At 38.9% G+C, this 17,308-nt stretch overlaps 1 long non-coding RNA gene across 1 annotated transcript in view; it reads right to left on the reverse strand.

The window, feature by feature from the left end:
- LOC117816940 overlaps positions 1-17,308 on the reverse strand; it is a 56,919-nt gene that overhangs the window by 26,645 nt on the left and 12,966 nt on the right. The window contains exon 2 of the long non-coding RNA XR_004632060.1: positions 12,487-12,615. This is a non-coding gene — a long non-coding RNA (uncharacterized LOC117816940). The remainder of the gene's footprint in view (positions 1-12,486; positions 12,616-17,308) is intronic.

Here is a 17,308-nt window from a genome sequence, read left to right on the forward strand (position 1 = left end):
CATTGGTTCTCCCACTTTCTTGTGGGAAATTTAGTATGTGACTGGTAGGGTGAAAATTTAGGTTGTTTTGGTTTCATACGTGCAGCCCACACAGAACTAATTTAAGAAGTGTTTAGGTGTTAAGTGTTAGGTGCATGTGCGATTACAGCAAGAGTAAAATCTTACCCTTTCTGTACAGTCTATTGGAGGTGGGACTTTTTGCTATTTTGCCCGTCTTTCACTGTTTGTTATGAAAGGTATAGAGGTAAAATGATGAGGCTGAGCTACAGTACTCTGAAATTGGTTGGCAGCAGAGGAAGAAACAGGTACAACAGAGCCAATACACCTGCGCTAACAGGTTAGCCAGCAAGATGAGAAGTTGACAGTGTAAACACGCTGCGCCTTTCTTGCTTCTTCAATGCCATGACAGCCCCTTTTGGTTCAACGTAAAGGGAAAAAGGATGTCTTCAGTCGAATTTGCTGTTGTTGGATCTCTGTTTATAAAGGGCAAATCTGAGGGAAATTCTTATACACTTAAGTCACCCCATGGGGCTCATGTAAATGACCTCTACCACATGATATAAGCTCATGGTGTAATGGCATTTGGGCAACACTTAGCCAGACTTCAGTCAGGACCACTCTGGTCAAAATAATTAATTATTTGCATGCAATAAGTTAATTTGGTGGTATGGCTCTGTTCTGGGAGCTCCCTGACCTTCCAAGTGCCATATGTGGAATGCCAAAGTCTGAGGTTGGGAGATCACACCTCCCCTCTCTTTCATGTGCATCCAGGAAAAGCTAAAGGAGGGAGAGCAGCAGCTGTAAAGAACCACCAGGGATACAGAATGGGTATCAGTGACAATACATATGACACCAGTAAAATCAGACACAGGATAAAGGGAGGTGCTGGGGTGGAGGTAGGTTGCAAAGCGTTTTGCAGGTGAAGCAGCAAGAGAAGGCAAGCTAAAGCAGTTTAAATAGAGCGCTCACTTTGCTATTTGCCAATTGGATCTGAGGTTTAATCAGCTGAGCTGTCATCTGGTAGAGAATGGTGTTAAGCACAGCTGATGTTCTGTTGGCTGAGCTTGAATTTGTGGCATGACTGAACTAGTGCTATACTCAATTTATTTTAAATCTAAAACCCCCTGAGTGCTACAAACAGCACACAAACATTTGCTACTGGCACAACCCGGGAGTAGGAGTGAAAATGACGAATGTGTCAGACTGAATACAGCAATGACACTTATGCTGCACTGTGAGATAGGGAACCACATCTCCAAAGGCTTGCTGCTGTGCAGTGATGTAATTATCTTGCGTGTCAACAGGGCCAAAGAGTGACAGGATCCAGAGCAATCCTATGTCACTGATGACAGCAATCATTTCTAAAAAGTCTCTCCCTATTTTTCATTTGTGCATCTAAATTCTTGTTATACATTCATACTACATCAATGGAACTCATCATATACATTTTGTGGATATAATTTAGCTCTGTCAGGATTAGAGTGCACAGTGCAGCAGGGAGTGGAGATGCTGAGAGCTCATCTTAGTCACAATTAAACACAAAACTGGAACAAACTTTGTGGGCGTTTTTGTGCTTGAGTATCATTGCCACAGTTTACTTTGGGAATTAGATCTTTCAGATAGCGAAGGCAAATGACATGCAATTCTTGGTGTTATCATCGGCCACGATTCATTCACAGTGAATTCCCCCTCCCTGTACTGCACCCCACTCTACCACTCTATTGCAGCTGTACTTGCTGTGTTAACCTCTTGCTTATGCAAACAGAATATTTTGTGGTGTTGTAGGGTCAGTAAAGCTTTCAACTGAGTCAACAGAGGAGGGCTTTTATAGAGAGGCATCTACTTAAAAGTAGACCTGACACTGAATTTAGCAATCCACTTTTTGATAACTTAAAATCGTCGCTTCACTACCCTCTTTGATGACTTTTCTGGTCAGTGGTTCAACTTTAAATGCGGAGAGGGGTGAGTGGTGAGTGGTGAAAGTATTGGGGTGAGTTTGGTTACATGCAGAGGTGCTGATTATGAGTGCTTTCAGGCGTTTCATCTCAAACAACTCTCACTTTTTGGAAATGTTTTTTTCTTTACCACTTTGCACATGGCAGACATGAGGCCAGCTTTACAGATTCAATCACAGTATCTGAATAAGACAGTGAAAACTTTCCCTCTTTAATTAATAACAAAAACAGCAAGACCACAAGAGACACTGAGACAGAATATAAGCAGAAAAAGACAAATACATAGTGAAATCAAATGAAGACCATGCTGCCTAGATTTCACACTGATGGCTCTGCAGCTTCATATTAGATAATGAAGCACAATTAGCTGCTTTATTACATTTTCTAATGAGTATTATGTTCTCCTTTTTGATTCTTTCTCACTTGTCACATTTCTATGAGTTATACTTTTAGTAACTACAAACTGAGCAATAGGCTGAATCTCACTTTTCCTACCTACACATAAGCCCTGTGAAAGTGATTGAGGTCACAGGGCTGAAAGGGCTATATGGTAAAAATAGCAATGGAACAGCAGTTTGTAACTTCTAGCGTAACCCTAACGCATGAAGCAGGGCGTCATGTTGCTCAATTCAGCAGGATTACAAATTCTCATTTGAGATTTTTTTACTGTCTTCAAGGCAAAGGCGCTTAAGGGACTGCCAGCCTGACTTAATATATCAATTGCCCTGTATAAACACAGGTATGTGTGTAGATATATAGATGAAGGCTGTCATCATTTCGTCATTTTCATCTTCTCATACAATCTAGCAACCATTCCTACTGCAATCTCCAAGTTATTAACAAGCTGTTATTTTCATAATTTCAAGTATTCACCTTGTATTGATGTTTTTATTGAAACCATTATCATTGCAAATTTATTCAGCTATTGTTTCATCATTTATTTGTTAAATATATTCACATCAAAGTCAAGTGTTTTGTTTGTGTTATTCTGAGTTGAACACATTCCTAATGGAGGGTTCACTATTAAAAACCATTATGTTTAATTTCCTCCTGAGATGGAGGTGGTGCCCCATGTTATATCCAAGGTATGATATGAAATATTACGATTTGGAATGCTATCTCTATGTAATATATGGACATTCTCTCTCTTTTTTATTTGTTGTTTATCCTGCCCACAGTGTGAATCATACATACTTAATGTAATGTCAGTGTGTTGTGGACACATTTTCTGAGTGTAACTCACATTCAGAAGAAAATATAGATATTAACATTCAAATGTTCAGCAATTCAGACTCTTAAAGTTTTACTTTTTATCCCACTGATGATCATAATGACTCTTATGAGACATCAAGTTATGATTTAGTTTCCTCCTACACTCTGCAGACAATTCATATGATACTGCCAATGATAGATTCAGGCATTTGTGATAATATACACCTCCTCACCCACCATGAAAATGCTGTAGTTTGTTTCAATACATTTATTCCACCAGAGGTTAACAGATAAACAGATCATTTGCTGATAGGGATGCTGCAGCAGAAATCCCATAAGCTCTCACTGGGGAATGTAGTCTCATAGTGAACATAAAACAGATAATCTACGAGAGAGCGGAGACAAAAAACCCCCAACTTGAAGTCAGGTAATCGCAAAGGATGCAATCATACTCACATCGTTTTGTTCTGCATGTAGTTCAACAAGAAATACATGTTTAATACAAAATGTGCAGAAATGAAACTTAATGCACCAAATTATTACTTACAAGCCACACAAGCTGGTGCGTGCTGTGCATTTAAAGCATCACTTCAGTGCTGCAGTAATGGCTCGGGTTTAAACCTCCACTTGAACAAGAACTCTATAATGTCAGGGTCTCGCAGCGGATAGCTGCTTCGACTAAAATATGCTATACCACCAAATAAACCTATTAACCTCAACTTGACTGGCTATAGAGGAAGAAGAGGGTCACTCTAACAAAAGAAAGGCATGTGATGATGACATAATGCATTACTATCAGATTGAATCCCTGCTGCTCATTTTGCACACTAAAGTCAATGCACACATGGAGGCCAAATTCCATCAGCTGAAAGACAAAATAAAAGAGAAACAGAGCAGGAAATAAATTCAGTGAGAGAAGAGACAGACGCAGCTTACAGTCACCTCTCATCTATTTCTCTGCCTGAAATAGTGTGAGCTCAATGTGGACAATAATAAAGCCATATTACTGTCCAATCTGTGAAGTGGCGCTTCAAGAGCAAGCTGTTGAGAATGAATTCTGTTGTGTCTATGCATGTGTTTAAAGATGGATTTGAAAATCACGAAAAAGATATGTGTAATAAAAGACTAAGTGCTTTTGAAAAATGTTCAGCTAGATTTCTCCACCATCTGCGTCCTTCTCTATCGAGTGAGTGTTCCTGGTGGACAGAAGCATGCCATATGTAGGGTGCGACAAAGCTTTCATTCAAGCTCTCATCATACAATCAACACTAACAGAGCACTCCAGTGTTTGTCAAAACGCCTCGACAGATTAGGATGGGCCTACAGTCAGTAAGAGAAACAACAGGTGGGTAGGTGAGTTGGTGAATTACACTTATAAATTAAGCAAGAATGATGCTGAACTCACCTTTCTTATCAGACAAAGGTACCAAGCGCAGTTGCTTCTCTTCTTTAAAGGTGACATATCATGCAAAATCAACTTTTTAATGGTTCTCTACCTGAAATATGTGTCCCTGGCATGTCTACAAACCCCCCGAAAATGAAAAAAATCCATTCTGCCCCTGTTTGGATTTCTCCACCTTTCTGTAAATGTGTGTGAAACGAGTCGTTTCAGTTTTCAATGTTTTTCATACGTCACAACGCCATCCGGTCTGTAACGGAAGTCAGAGCTCGGAGCTTGTTCAGCCCATAGACTGTGTTAAATACAACTCAACTCTGCCTCTGTTTTTCATTACCTGCACACGTGTGCTAACAAGAAGCTCAGGAGGGAGGCATGCTAGTTGTAGGCTGTCTTAATAAACACAAAGGTCGGTTTTACTCCCCACGTCTGCAGATATGAAGATCTAGTGGATGATTTTTATTTGTAATGGAAAAGTGCTAGCGCTAGTTAGCATAGCCACATAGCTACATGTTAGTCGCTGTGTACCAAGACACACGTTGACATACTGACAAATAAAACAACAAGAAACACTAAATCCGTGACCAACCATTCAGAAAGGTCCTGCTGCAGGCGCCTCTCCATCAGGATCAGATTCTGGATCAAATTCAGAGGGTTGAAGTAACGCAGGTCTGTGAGCAGCCGTGTATATTCAGCCAACATGTAAACATTAGATCAATGTGCTGGACAGCCGAGGCCACATCCACTTCCTGAGGGGGCGTGGTCAGAGAGCTCATTCTCATTTAAAGGCACAGACACAGAAAACAGCCTGTTCTGAGCAGGGCTGAAAAAGAGGGGTTTACAGGCATGCCAAAATCTGATTTCAAAGTGTTTTTTTGAGCAATAAACTTTAAAGACATGTTTTGGGGACCTCTTAGACCAATATATTTTGATGAAAAAGAGCATAATATGTCACCTTTAAGTCTAAACATATTGTCCAATTTGTGCAATACTGACACAAAAGCCAAATTAACAGAACAGGACAGTCATCATGTTGTCTTTAGCCAAAATATAGCTCTTCTTTGTACCAACGTTAAATCAGACAATTTAAATGAGTAGATAAAGGCTTGTTAGTGTCTCAACCCGGAACCAGGTCGACCAGAAATTTGTCTAAATTAGACACAGACACAGAGCTTATAAAATGTGAGCTTGTGGATTCATCTTGTTCCCAGGCTGCAGTTAAATAGGTCAAGCTCAGACACCCTGAGTCCCTGCAGAGTTACATGAGAGCTGCTCTGACTGGAGAATACCCAAGTCTTTTAAACTTGACACCCTATATTCATTACACAGGCTTTCTGTCAAGAAGCCTAAAAACAAATCTAATGACATCACAAAAGTTATTTTCTAAGACTCCGGAAAAGCTGAGCAATACTATTTGTGTCAAGTAAAAACAGCATGTGCTCCAGTAGTTTTCTCTTCACAGTGAAAGTTGTTTGAAATGTTTGAGCAACTTGATTAAGTTTTCGTGTTGTGTGATCACATTGATACTACGAGCTCTCTCATCCTTCTGCTTTAGTCTTAGACAGGACCTTTCCTTTTCCATAAACCCATTAATATTTTAGTATGCTCATTTTAAAAGCATTAACTTGGCCTCCCCTGACTTTGCCCCGATGTCAGTCAAACCCTTCAAAGTGATTACAAGAATATAAAACTGTCTTGTGATCATATCCTCTCTTTATGGCTCCTGTCTGTTTCCTCTCTTGAGCACTAATAAATAACAGAGTTATGTCCGTGTATTTCACCCCACCCCCTCTAAAGCTCTGACAGGGAGGTGTAAAGCAGATTTAAAATGTAATCAAAATGAATAATGCATTTTCTCTCTTGTGTTACATTACGGTGCTAGCAGAGCCAGATTGCGGTAATCACTAAAATTGCCAAGGCTGTTTCAAGGGCCCAAAAGTAAGATAGTAAGTTGAGTCTCCATGGATGAGACCACAATGCACTCGGCTTGTTAGACACAGAGGGATGAAGCAGCGCTCTTTCTGCTCAGTTCAATGTCAGGCAATTTATCTGATTTACAGTCATCAGAGTTAATGACGAGATAGAAAACTATGTAAAAGAACCCTAACTCTACAATATGCACAGCCTCCTTAGTACACACTATCTTCAGTACACTCTTTAGCTTAAAAAAAAGCTATTATGACATGTGACCTAACAACCACTGCATATCATGACCACAGATATTCATACAGACTATCAAGTCCCCATTCTCCAGTCCCAGTTTCAGCATGAGTTAATAAAGATTCACAGCCCTCCTCTGTTTGATGCTTAGCATGCAAAACACAAATTAACACCTTGTGCGTATGTGTGCACAGCGCTACACTTACTGTGGAGTCTCAGTTTGTGCTGTAGATACAAATTCTACGAGAGCATCACCATATTTCACCGTATTATATGGCCTGTGAGGGATCTTTGTGAACATGGGCACAGTGGAAGGGGAGAAGTTAATGAGCATGCCTCAGTCTGGTGTGTTTTCAAGAATAATGTCAGAAATCCACCAAGTAAATAGAATTGCACCTGCCTGCAAGCACACCAGGCTTCAAAGGAAATGACAGATGACATTGATTGGTTTGATTCATATTGTGCCAAAAACAACAACAATGAGTAACCAAGATACTTAATACGTCTTTGCTCCCTATGCATCGGGCAATTAGTGCCTAGGTTGTGTGCTGTTTAATGAGCAAAAGAAGGGCTTCAGAACAAACACCATAAATTGTTTCAATAGAGCTCACAGAGTTAAGGTCTTAACACAGAGGTAGTGCACTTTAATACATACTTTATGTTAGATGGTGTGAAAATAAAATAAATGAAGTAGGAGATGAATAACACATTCCTATCCTGCTGCCAGCTGTCTTGTGAAACATGAAGTACATATATACCGAAGGATTTAATCAATGAGTCACACTGGCTCACACTAAGGACAATCTTAACCCCTCTAAATGAGGATAATGTATTCAATGTATGTATTTTAGCTTACAAAACTAAGTGAAAATCATTCTGAAAAATAAGTTGATTTTAAGCCACGATAAGTTTATCAAACTCAGTATGAGACAGGGCTTCAACAAGAGTTATTGAGTGATGCTGCTGATTTGTAGATGCCAGATGGTGAAACTGACGCGCTTCCTGTGTTTCTGCAGGTGAAACGAATCCGTTGCACTCTGGTAACAGCTGTTGCATCAGCTGGACAGGGTGTCCTGGGATACCTTTGGGAATATTTTGGTCCTCTGTATCCATTAGGTGGTAGATTGGTATGAGCCATTTGGTAGTAGCTCATTTGCTGGCGTCATGGCACTGTTGTTAGGGAGGAGATTTGATTTGACGATGTGACTGCGTGGACATGGTTGGACAGATGACTGCATTTCACAGTACCGGGCTCATACACCTGCAGAGATGCTGGATTAAAAAATGATCTTGCCCAAAAGAGTTTGTCATTAACCTCAGGAAGTCTATGTGTATACATCACTGTCAACCACAACCAGGCATGCAGATGCAAAATAGAGGAGGGACATATGAATGTTTTAATTTCTGCTCAGATTTTAAAATATAATGAACATTTTATTTATACAGCTGCAACCATAAAAAAATAAGTTAATAATAATTATCAACCACTCCACTTTCTTACTTAAACTTGTGCTTCCACTTTTCACTCTTATGGCAGCTGATTGCTGTTCTGTCTGTCTCTTTTTAATTTTTGCTTTACGGAACAGCTCATTTATTCATAGATAAAAGTAACATGGCTGGATCTTGTCTGAAAAAACAAATAAAATAGAGCAGGGTCGATTGAAGTTCATATGCATACGATATGGATACCATACAATCCCAAATGAGGTTGAAAACTCATGTTCACCTCTAGAGCCTACATGTTACATTATACATTTTTAATTCAAAACTCTATCACAGCTTTCTTGTCTCCGTTGTGTGTTTGTGTCTTTGTCATCGTTCTTTGGCAAGCAGACTGAGGCAGAAAGACAGCAAAGGAGATAATCTGGGTAATGCTGTGTTCAAAGTTTAATGATTAGGGGCTTGCATTGCCTCAGAGCTAGAGAACTACGGTAAACACACACAAACACAGACACACAAATAAAACCTCACACAATACTTCTTAGTTAAAGGAGCACAACAGGAAGTCATAACAGTCAACTATAACTACAACTAAGTAGGTTACTTACTTTTCAGCAGCTGAGTGCAAATGAGGTCTCTGACAAGTGTTGCTAATCATACTGATGCTGTATACACGTGGTGTATTAAATCTAAAAATCTAAATCCACTGCAAAATATTGTTTTGAATTACATTTGTGCAGTGTGGGTATGTGTATTTTTTTATCTGCATCAGTATTGTGTGCTTGGGCCTCATGAGTCCTCACAGTATAACTTTGTGGGTAAACAGAGTGTAATGGAATATCTTTGTATTGATAGTTAAAAAGATAAAACAGCTTTAATCTACAGAAAATATTTGGAATAAATTCTGGCGCTGTAGTTTTTATACTTAATTTCCATAGAAAAGCAGTTAACAAGTGGCTTTGACAAAGTATAAGCAGGATGATCAGTAGGATAGGAAGGAACAACAAGTTAATATAATCAGTAAAATAAATGTGACTTTCTATACATTCTAAACAGATCAGGGTCTGTGTTCTGGACTTATTTTCTAGAACACTGAAAAATGACTGAGTATAACTTTAAATTATTTCTTCCTCACTTGGAATGAGGTCATCTGACCACTGGTGAACCAGGACCAGTCTCTACATTCCATATTACATGCTTTCCTGCTTTGAGGACTTTATCACAAACGTAGTGAAATATTTATCATCACAGTCCCTTGAGATCTTTCTATCCTGTATATGATTAACAAACATGAGGTCACATGTTTAAACTCAACAATGCATTATTTATATGTGAAAACATGCACATGCTCTATTCAAGGGTCTGCACCATTCAATAGCTCCTTTCTTCCTCCTCATCCTATGCTGTTTCCTTCCTTTCTGTTCAGACAGGTACTGGGTAGGATTATCGATAAAGCACAAACACTTATGTAAATAAGAAAAAGACGAGGGCCATTATTCCAACAATTTGTGGTACGAAGTCTAAACAGCATTCAGCGAGTCTACTCTGGGAGCTGCAATATGGATCAAAATTCAGTAAAAGATCCTCAAATCCATTGAAGGACATTAGCACTTCCCACCCATATGACCCTTTAAGACGGGATGGGTGTCATGTCCTGCTGAAATCTGGCATTGGCAAGGCCACTGGCTCGGGCAGATATAGTTTTGAATAATGGATTAAGCTGGAAGTCTCAATGAGCCAGACTCTGCCATGTAATCCTGCTGCCATGAAACTACTTGAGATGGAGGGAGTGAAGGAATGGATGGAAAGGCCGAGAAAGAGAGTGAATAAGCACGTTTTGGGATGGGTGGATGATAAAAAGGAACAAAAGAAGGTAAAGTTGAAATATCTAAGTGACCAGCAGATTGCTTCATCAAAAAATGAGAGAAAAGGATTTGAAAGCTAACAGTCTTTGCTCTCTGCCACAGTCCTCACACATTGCTTTTACCTGAACGGTTGTGATGCCTCTACAGTCTGTGTGATGTGAAAAAACAAAGATGTAGCTGTTTTGTTTTTCTCTGAAAGAACTCAACAGCTTGATCTGAAAATTTCAGTATTATTTTCACTTTCCCTCTCCAGCTGGCAGATGTTGGTATACCATCACTGTCAACAGGATACAGATCTTTAGAGTAAAAAATGATACCTTGTTTAAAGCCCACCTGTTTCTCCTGAGTGTGTATTTGTGTTTGCTCAAAAGCAAATGAATGATCAAGCGATTGGAAAAAAGGCAAGTCCAGTTTCAAACCTTTGTGCAGATCTGCCTTTTCTAAACTGAATAGAGGAAAAGCAGACACACAAGTACTCCAAGCATGACTGAGTGTCACAATAAAATCCTAACTGTGCTCTTTTACTTTTTTTTGAAAAGTAAGGGAGAGATATAAAAAAATATTTGAGAAAACTTTGAGAATTAATAAGCCGTCTGTACTGAGTGGGCTTTACTGGAGGTCAGAGAAATTGTATTTGCAGTAAATGCTGAGATCAGCCAAAAATCAAAGCCAGCCAACACTTGTTCCTGTAGAAACTATCAAAAAATATTTTTCATATTTTGGTGTAGCCGGCTGTCCTGTTAATGATCAATAACTCACTGCAGGTTTCCTTCTATGAAACAACAAACTAAGAGTTTATTCTACACATCCCTCCTCATAGATTTTTGGTTCCTGGCTCTTAGAGCTGCAAGAAGAGAAAGTGCAATAAAATGATGTTTTCAAGCAGCTATGAATTATTACATTTTAAAAGTTTAAATGAAGATATATATATATATATAAAAACTCCTTACAGGTTTGTGATAAGGTCTATAGCTCAATTGATCTTTGAGATTAAAGCTCATCAGCCAAGATGTCAGGCATGGATATGTGAGGAAAGTCTTATTTTTCTGTTACTCAAAGCAGCCTTCTTAACCTTGACGAGGCTTTGTTAGGTGCCCTTAAAATGTAAAGAAAATACAACCCACAAAATTCTTCAATATGCAAATCATTAGCAATCACAGTAATAATCAAAACTTTCTCATATGGCCTTTTCCTGAAGTCACAAGCTCAATGTTGCAGTCAGCGACGTCAGTAGGTCGGCAAGCAGATCGAGTTTTTTACAGTTTGGTAGTATGCTTGTGGAGTGGTTAACTGTAACAGCTGTTGCACTCAAGCTAGCATGGAACAGTTTTTAAAGAGAAAAGCAACAGAAAAAGATGACTCGAAACCTCAGCCATTAACTTCATCATCCAGCGATACCCCAGCAGCGAGAGTAGATGAGACCATGAGTTACGTGTCGTATGGTTTCATACCGGAGATCCCTCATCTCTGCTTCCCTTGTGCCTGGTTTGCGGTTTGAAACTGGCAAACCAGGCAATGGTTCAGAACAAACTTGAATTACTCCTGACAAAAACTCACCCATCTTAAACCTGTAAGGATGCAGAATATTTATATGTTTGAAAAATATACACCATCAGGAAGTCTGAGTAATGATTAAGTGTGCAAAAGTGTAAGATAAAGCACGGAGACTAGCTACCTAGAGGCAGAGATAATAGAGAAGGGTAAGAAGTCACACATGATTGCAATTACAGTCATATTGTCCATGCTTGGCTCATGACCAGCAAAAGTATTGCAAATGTTCTTGTGTCAGAATGTACAATCAGAGGGTGAATAACTTTATGTCTGCAGATATTGAAGACGTGGTGATTGAAAGAAACAGATCCATTGGAAAATTCTACTTACAAATTGATTAATCAACTGACATCAGCTGGCACATTCATCAAAAAGCAAGTGTTTGATTTCATGAAGGGGACCATATCAGAGAGATTTTCTTCCTTTTGCAAAGCAATGCCTAACAAAACAACCACAGAGGAGATTTATCCTGTGACAACTGAGTATATTGAACAAGGAGGACTAAGTTAGAAGAACTATATCAATATCTGCACAGTTGGGAGTCTGCCATTCACTAACTGGGTCATACCCCAAAAAAAAGAACATGCAAAACACTCACTGTTTCCTCCACATGGAGGCACTTGTTTCAAATATGCTGCAAGAGGTACTTTCAAATGGATTGGGTCAAGCAGTGGACAGCAGTGTTCATTTTATAAAAGTATGGCAGCTTAAGACCTGTCTTTTTCTGCCTCTGAGGAAAAGGAAGCAGAACATCAGAACACCTGTACACAGCTGTCTGAGGGATATCATGAGTGAAAGTTTTGCACCGAGAAGAACTCAGAATCTTCCCGACATGAGAAAAGTCTGCATAGTTAAATGCAGACAATAAGTGATGCTAAATGCAAGGCAAAGAAGAAAATCTCCTCACCTTGTCAGAGGCTTCAGATCTCAACTCACACTCTGGCACTCCTTTGTGGAGCATGGCAGGCTTGAGATGCTTCCTCTGTGCAGTGAACATTCATACAGCAGCTCACTCTCTGACCTCATCGCTCAGCATCTGAAAATGCATAAGGAGGTATTGAGTCATTATTTCCATCTGCTGCACAATTTGACTTGGTCCATGATCCTTGGAGTTCACACGCACTGGAAAGCTCAAAAGACTTGCCACTGCTGGCACACAGCACAAAGCAACTGGCAGAGATCAGGGAAGGCTGAACATCAAAAATGAAATTTCAAGACATGGCTTTAGACATATTTTTGATATCATTGTAAAAAGAATACCCAATAGTTCAAAGTACCGCAGTTGAAATTCTGCTGCCCTTTTCCACCACTTATTTGTGTGAACTAAGCTTTTGGAGCCTAACTTACATCCAGAACAAGTACAGGGAGCGACTGAAAGCTGCTACCCAGCAGCTTCACATCTGCCTCTCATCCAGTCCTGCAAGAGTAGAGCTGCTGTGTATAGCATCCCAGGCTCAGGTTTCACTTTGATAGTAAGTTTAGTTGTGTTTCTTTCTATCACTCTTTTCAATACAACTCTTTCTATGTGTAAGCTGGCAGTCAGAGGGATGTAGAATGGTTGTTTTTCATTAACACATTCAGACTCAGGTAAATTGGGACTTTGCATTTTTTTAAAGGGTGCTATGTCTGATAAAAGGTTGAGAAACACTGACTTAGAGATCGTCAGAGTGGACATCAATAAGGACAAGACAAACTTTGGAGTCCCAAATAAGCTCCAGAGACAGTTTGATGACAAACTGGTAAAAAACATTGACTGTATAAAACATGGATGTAGTCTCAAGGATATCATCCATTGGCTTCTGAAGAGGCATAATGAAGGCCAATGACAGTGGTCACTATATTGGAAAATCTGATTCATGCTTACTTTTAATCACGCAATAAACCAGCTAAGAGGTGGAGCTGAGGTGGACCATGGCCTACTGGTAAACTGGTACAACCAGCATACTGTCTGTTAACTCAAGACCCTGATGGAAAGAAATTCCCCATCTATACCTTTTTTGTTGTTGATTTTTCTTTTTTCAAAGAAATTAGCTAAAGAGGCCAAAACTTTCTTTTGAAGCAGGCCGTGGACGGGTTGATTTGTCCTGTCAAAATGGGCCCTTTATGAACTCTGAGTTTCCTAGACTTTTGCAGCCAACCCTAAGTGGACATTCAAGGATCTGCAGTATTTTCGGACCTCCTCATTGGCATCAGTTTTCAACACTGGAGGTTGCTGCAAAGTGAAAGGGCATAATTTAGCTGTGCTGTAACAAAATAAGCACTTGATAAGTTGTATGGCACCGCTCTCTGGCTGCCTGTTTACAGTGGGTGAGCCATCGAAATAATTATTTAAAGGGTGTGCTAACTTTAACCACTTACCATTGTTTCTATAGTTTAATGTCACTCACTTTGGAGATTGAAAAAACATGAGAAGTTATTGCTCTATAATTGGAAATAATGCTGTAAATGACAAAATATTCAACTATGACACATGGCTTTGATGAATTAATTTAACTGTACTTTGAAGTTGATTTTTTGTAAGTTAGCTTTCATAAAATTTGCCGTTTTCTGTGAGATATTTTGCTTTCCAATAATAAAAAGTGCCCAAGACAATCTCTGTATCAGTGAAAGCCCTGTCATACCACTAAAGCTGTTCAGTTTGTGGTTTATGGAGTCTGGATGCATCAACTCTTGTTTGGCACAACCTCCTGGCTATTAACTAAATTGAAGTATCTATCATGTTCACATAAATCTATTTAGTAATGAATGTGTATGAATTTATGTATCTGAAGCTTTTAATGTTATTACACACATTCTGCCTGAAACAGAAACCCACATTACTTCGTACAGCAATGTATGAAAAAAGAGCAGACTTCATGAAGTCTTTTTTTATCTAAGGTGTAAGATGCACCTCAGTCCAGCTGTTCACACACTTTTCTTTTCATTCTTCAGGCTCTCTATTTATAGTCCAACCTTCGACAGCCTGTTGTCTCATCACTTGTTCATCTTTTACTCTCTCTGCAGTGAGTGATGAGTACTGTATGAAAACAAGAAGACAAGATTAAAAACTGCAAAGGAGGATTTTAGTGAGATGCAATGATTTGTGTGCAGCAAACAAACACTTTATGTGCTGTGGGGTTGTTGGGTGGGAAAGACCCTCTGCAGCAGGGATGTATTTATTGATTGCAGTAGCTATAAAAACGAGTGATCATCTGGACTCATGCAGTCTCTCTAACCACCACATTATGCTGTTGTCAGTGGCAACACACACATACGCTGTCTCTCAATTATTAATGACACCCAAACAATCTGAGGTTTTACTGCAATTAAATTCAATTGAATAATTCCCTTCAGAAGATGCAGAGAAAATCAATGCTTTTCTCAGCCATATCTACTCTCCTCTGATCACCAGGCACCAACATCACCTCTGGTATTTTACTCTACACTGATAAATGTAAATTCAATACATTCAGCTTCCAGTGCTGTGAATAAAGTGGATTATGTCAACTGAATGAGTGTGTTTAAATCACGCTGGATCTATACTACTGGGGAGATTGTGTAATCACACCAACTTTAAGACTTGCCCATTACGTGTTCCCTCTCAGACAAACAAACTCACATTTCAGAACTTTTTTGTTGTGCTTGTTGATCCTGAGAAAACCAATAGTCCATCTCTTTGGACTTGGTCTTATATCATGGTGATCACTTGTAGCTCAATCTGAAACACAGGTTACTGTCACATAACTTTCACCATAAGAGCTGAAGCTAATGATTATTTACACCATCCACTAATCTGTCGTCTATTGTTGTTAATTAATCAGTTGACCAATACAAAGTTAGAAAACTTTTTGAAAAGCCTGTTACATTATTTTTTCATCATACTAGTTTTGTCAGACATATAGACCAAAACAACCACATATTTTATTCCTACAAAGCAGCACATCCCTGGTTCAGTTGTGTCCAACAGATAAAAACTTAGCTTTTTTGCTTAAAAAATGACTTGAGAGGGTCTTAGAAAGTCACAAATGATGTCTCCGTCAACTGATAAATCAATTATTCTTCCAGCACTACATCGTTGCATTCATTTGGTCTTGTTCTCTTTGATGATAAGATATTAATATGGTGTAGAAGTGTAGCCAACAGTTGAGGCAGATCAACACAAAACAACACAACAAAGAGTGATACTTTGGACAGAGGCAGACATCCGAAATGATCAGAAGTGACACTAATTGACAATTTCTCTCATTGGTATGACCAGCGAAAATAATCCTTAGTCCACATACTGTGAAGTGTACATAATCAATACCAATACCATACCTCCTCCACTTTTGCCATGTTACGTTTGTGATCAGGAACTTTCGTCTTTTACTCTCTGGTATAATTTCTGGTGCTCAGTGGCACCCTCCTGTGGATGCATTGTTTAACATCCATTCAGACAAAAAGGACAGATGGGAGAATGTGGGCAGGGACGGTTATATTATCCAAAAGAAAGCTGGATGAAATGTATCCCTGTGTGTGCTGCTAGGACAGTCAGTGGGATCACCAGTGAGGTCTGTGGTTTTATGAGTCTAATTCCATCAGGCTGTCATGAGCTAGTCAGCTCTTTGCAAAATTGTCTGTGTGGCTGACTCTTCCTCTCCGGTCCTGGAGGAATTACCACTAATCTATGAGACAGAGGACGACTGAGGAATGAGGGCCACTCGTAGGAGCAGAATGATGACACTTGTTTGTCATCTTTTTTAAAACAAACGACTGGCAAGAAATTAAAATCAAACAAGGTATGTTGAGCTGATTTGTTTCAGATTATTTTAATGTATTTGTAATGTAATGCAACTCAAAAGGTCCAGAGAGATTCCTGCTCTCCTGACAAAGAATTAAACAGGAAGAGGAGTTCTGATCTGGGATTTTGACAGGCATCAGAGCTGCTTCCGACTGTAAAAGGTCAGACATATCACAGCTCAAAGGCATCACTTTATTCTCTGAAGTGCATTTATCAAGACTGGTTCATCTTCTGTAGGAAAAAAACAACTTAATTTATAAACCAGGATAAACTAGGTAAACCCAATTAGGTCAGATTAAAATAGATTCTGTTGTTGCTGCTTTTCTTCTGTACAAACAAACAAAGGCTTCAAAGTGTTCCCACTCTGTCAGTGTGTCTGTAGATACAGTTAATCTTTTGATTTCTTTAGAAGTAAGGGAACTTTTGACTTTAAGTTTGCAAAGAAAATGTAGCACCTTCTTTAATAAATTTAAAATTTCCTGATTTATATGAACTATGAATGGATGTATGACTTATTTTTTAGCAAGACGCTTACAAGAGAACAAATACAAAAAATCAGTGTTACTCAAAGTTGTTTTATTATAGATACTACTGGGAATTTTGATTTATTTAGGTTCTTTATATACATGCATCTGTGTATTAAAACATAGGAGTCATAAACTGTTGATCAATAATAGCTATTTAGATTCCAATTAACCTTGTAAGTCTTGAGCAAATTTCACTTTACTTAAGACAATGTAACACAAGGTCACATTCACTTGTGTTATTATATCGTTGGATACTTAAACAGGTTAACACAGGCTCTGGAAACAAAGAGAGGGGGAAATGAATGAAAAGCTATTTAGGGAAGAATTGTTAAAGTTAAAAAAGCAAAAACTCTAAAGAATAAGAAGACAATGCAAGAAGACAATACTCAAATATTGCTGATGGATGGTGTAGGATAAGGAAGGAGAAAACATCTTAGTTTCAA

This window comes from Notolabrus celidotus, chromosome 8 (genome assembly GCF_009762535.1).
Source record: "Notolabrus celidotus isolate fNotCel1 chromosome 8, fNotCel1.pri, whole genome shotgun sequence".
In the NCBI taxonomy this organism is placed as follows: Eukaryota; Metazoa; Chordata; class Actinopteri; order Labriformes; family Labridae; genus Notolabrus; species Notolabrus celidotus.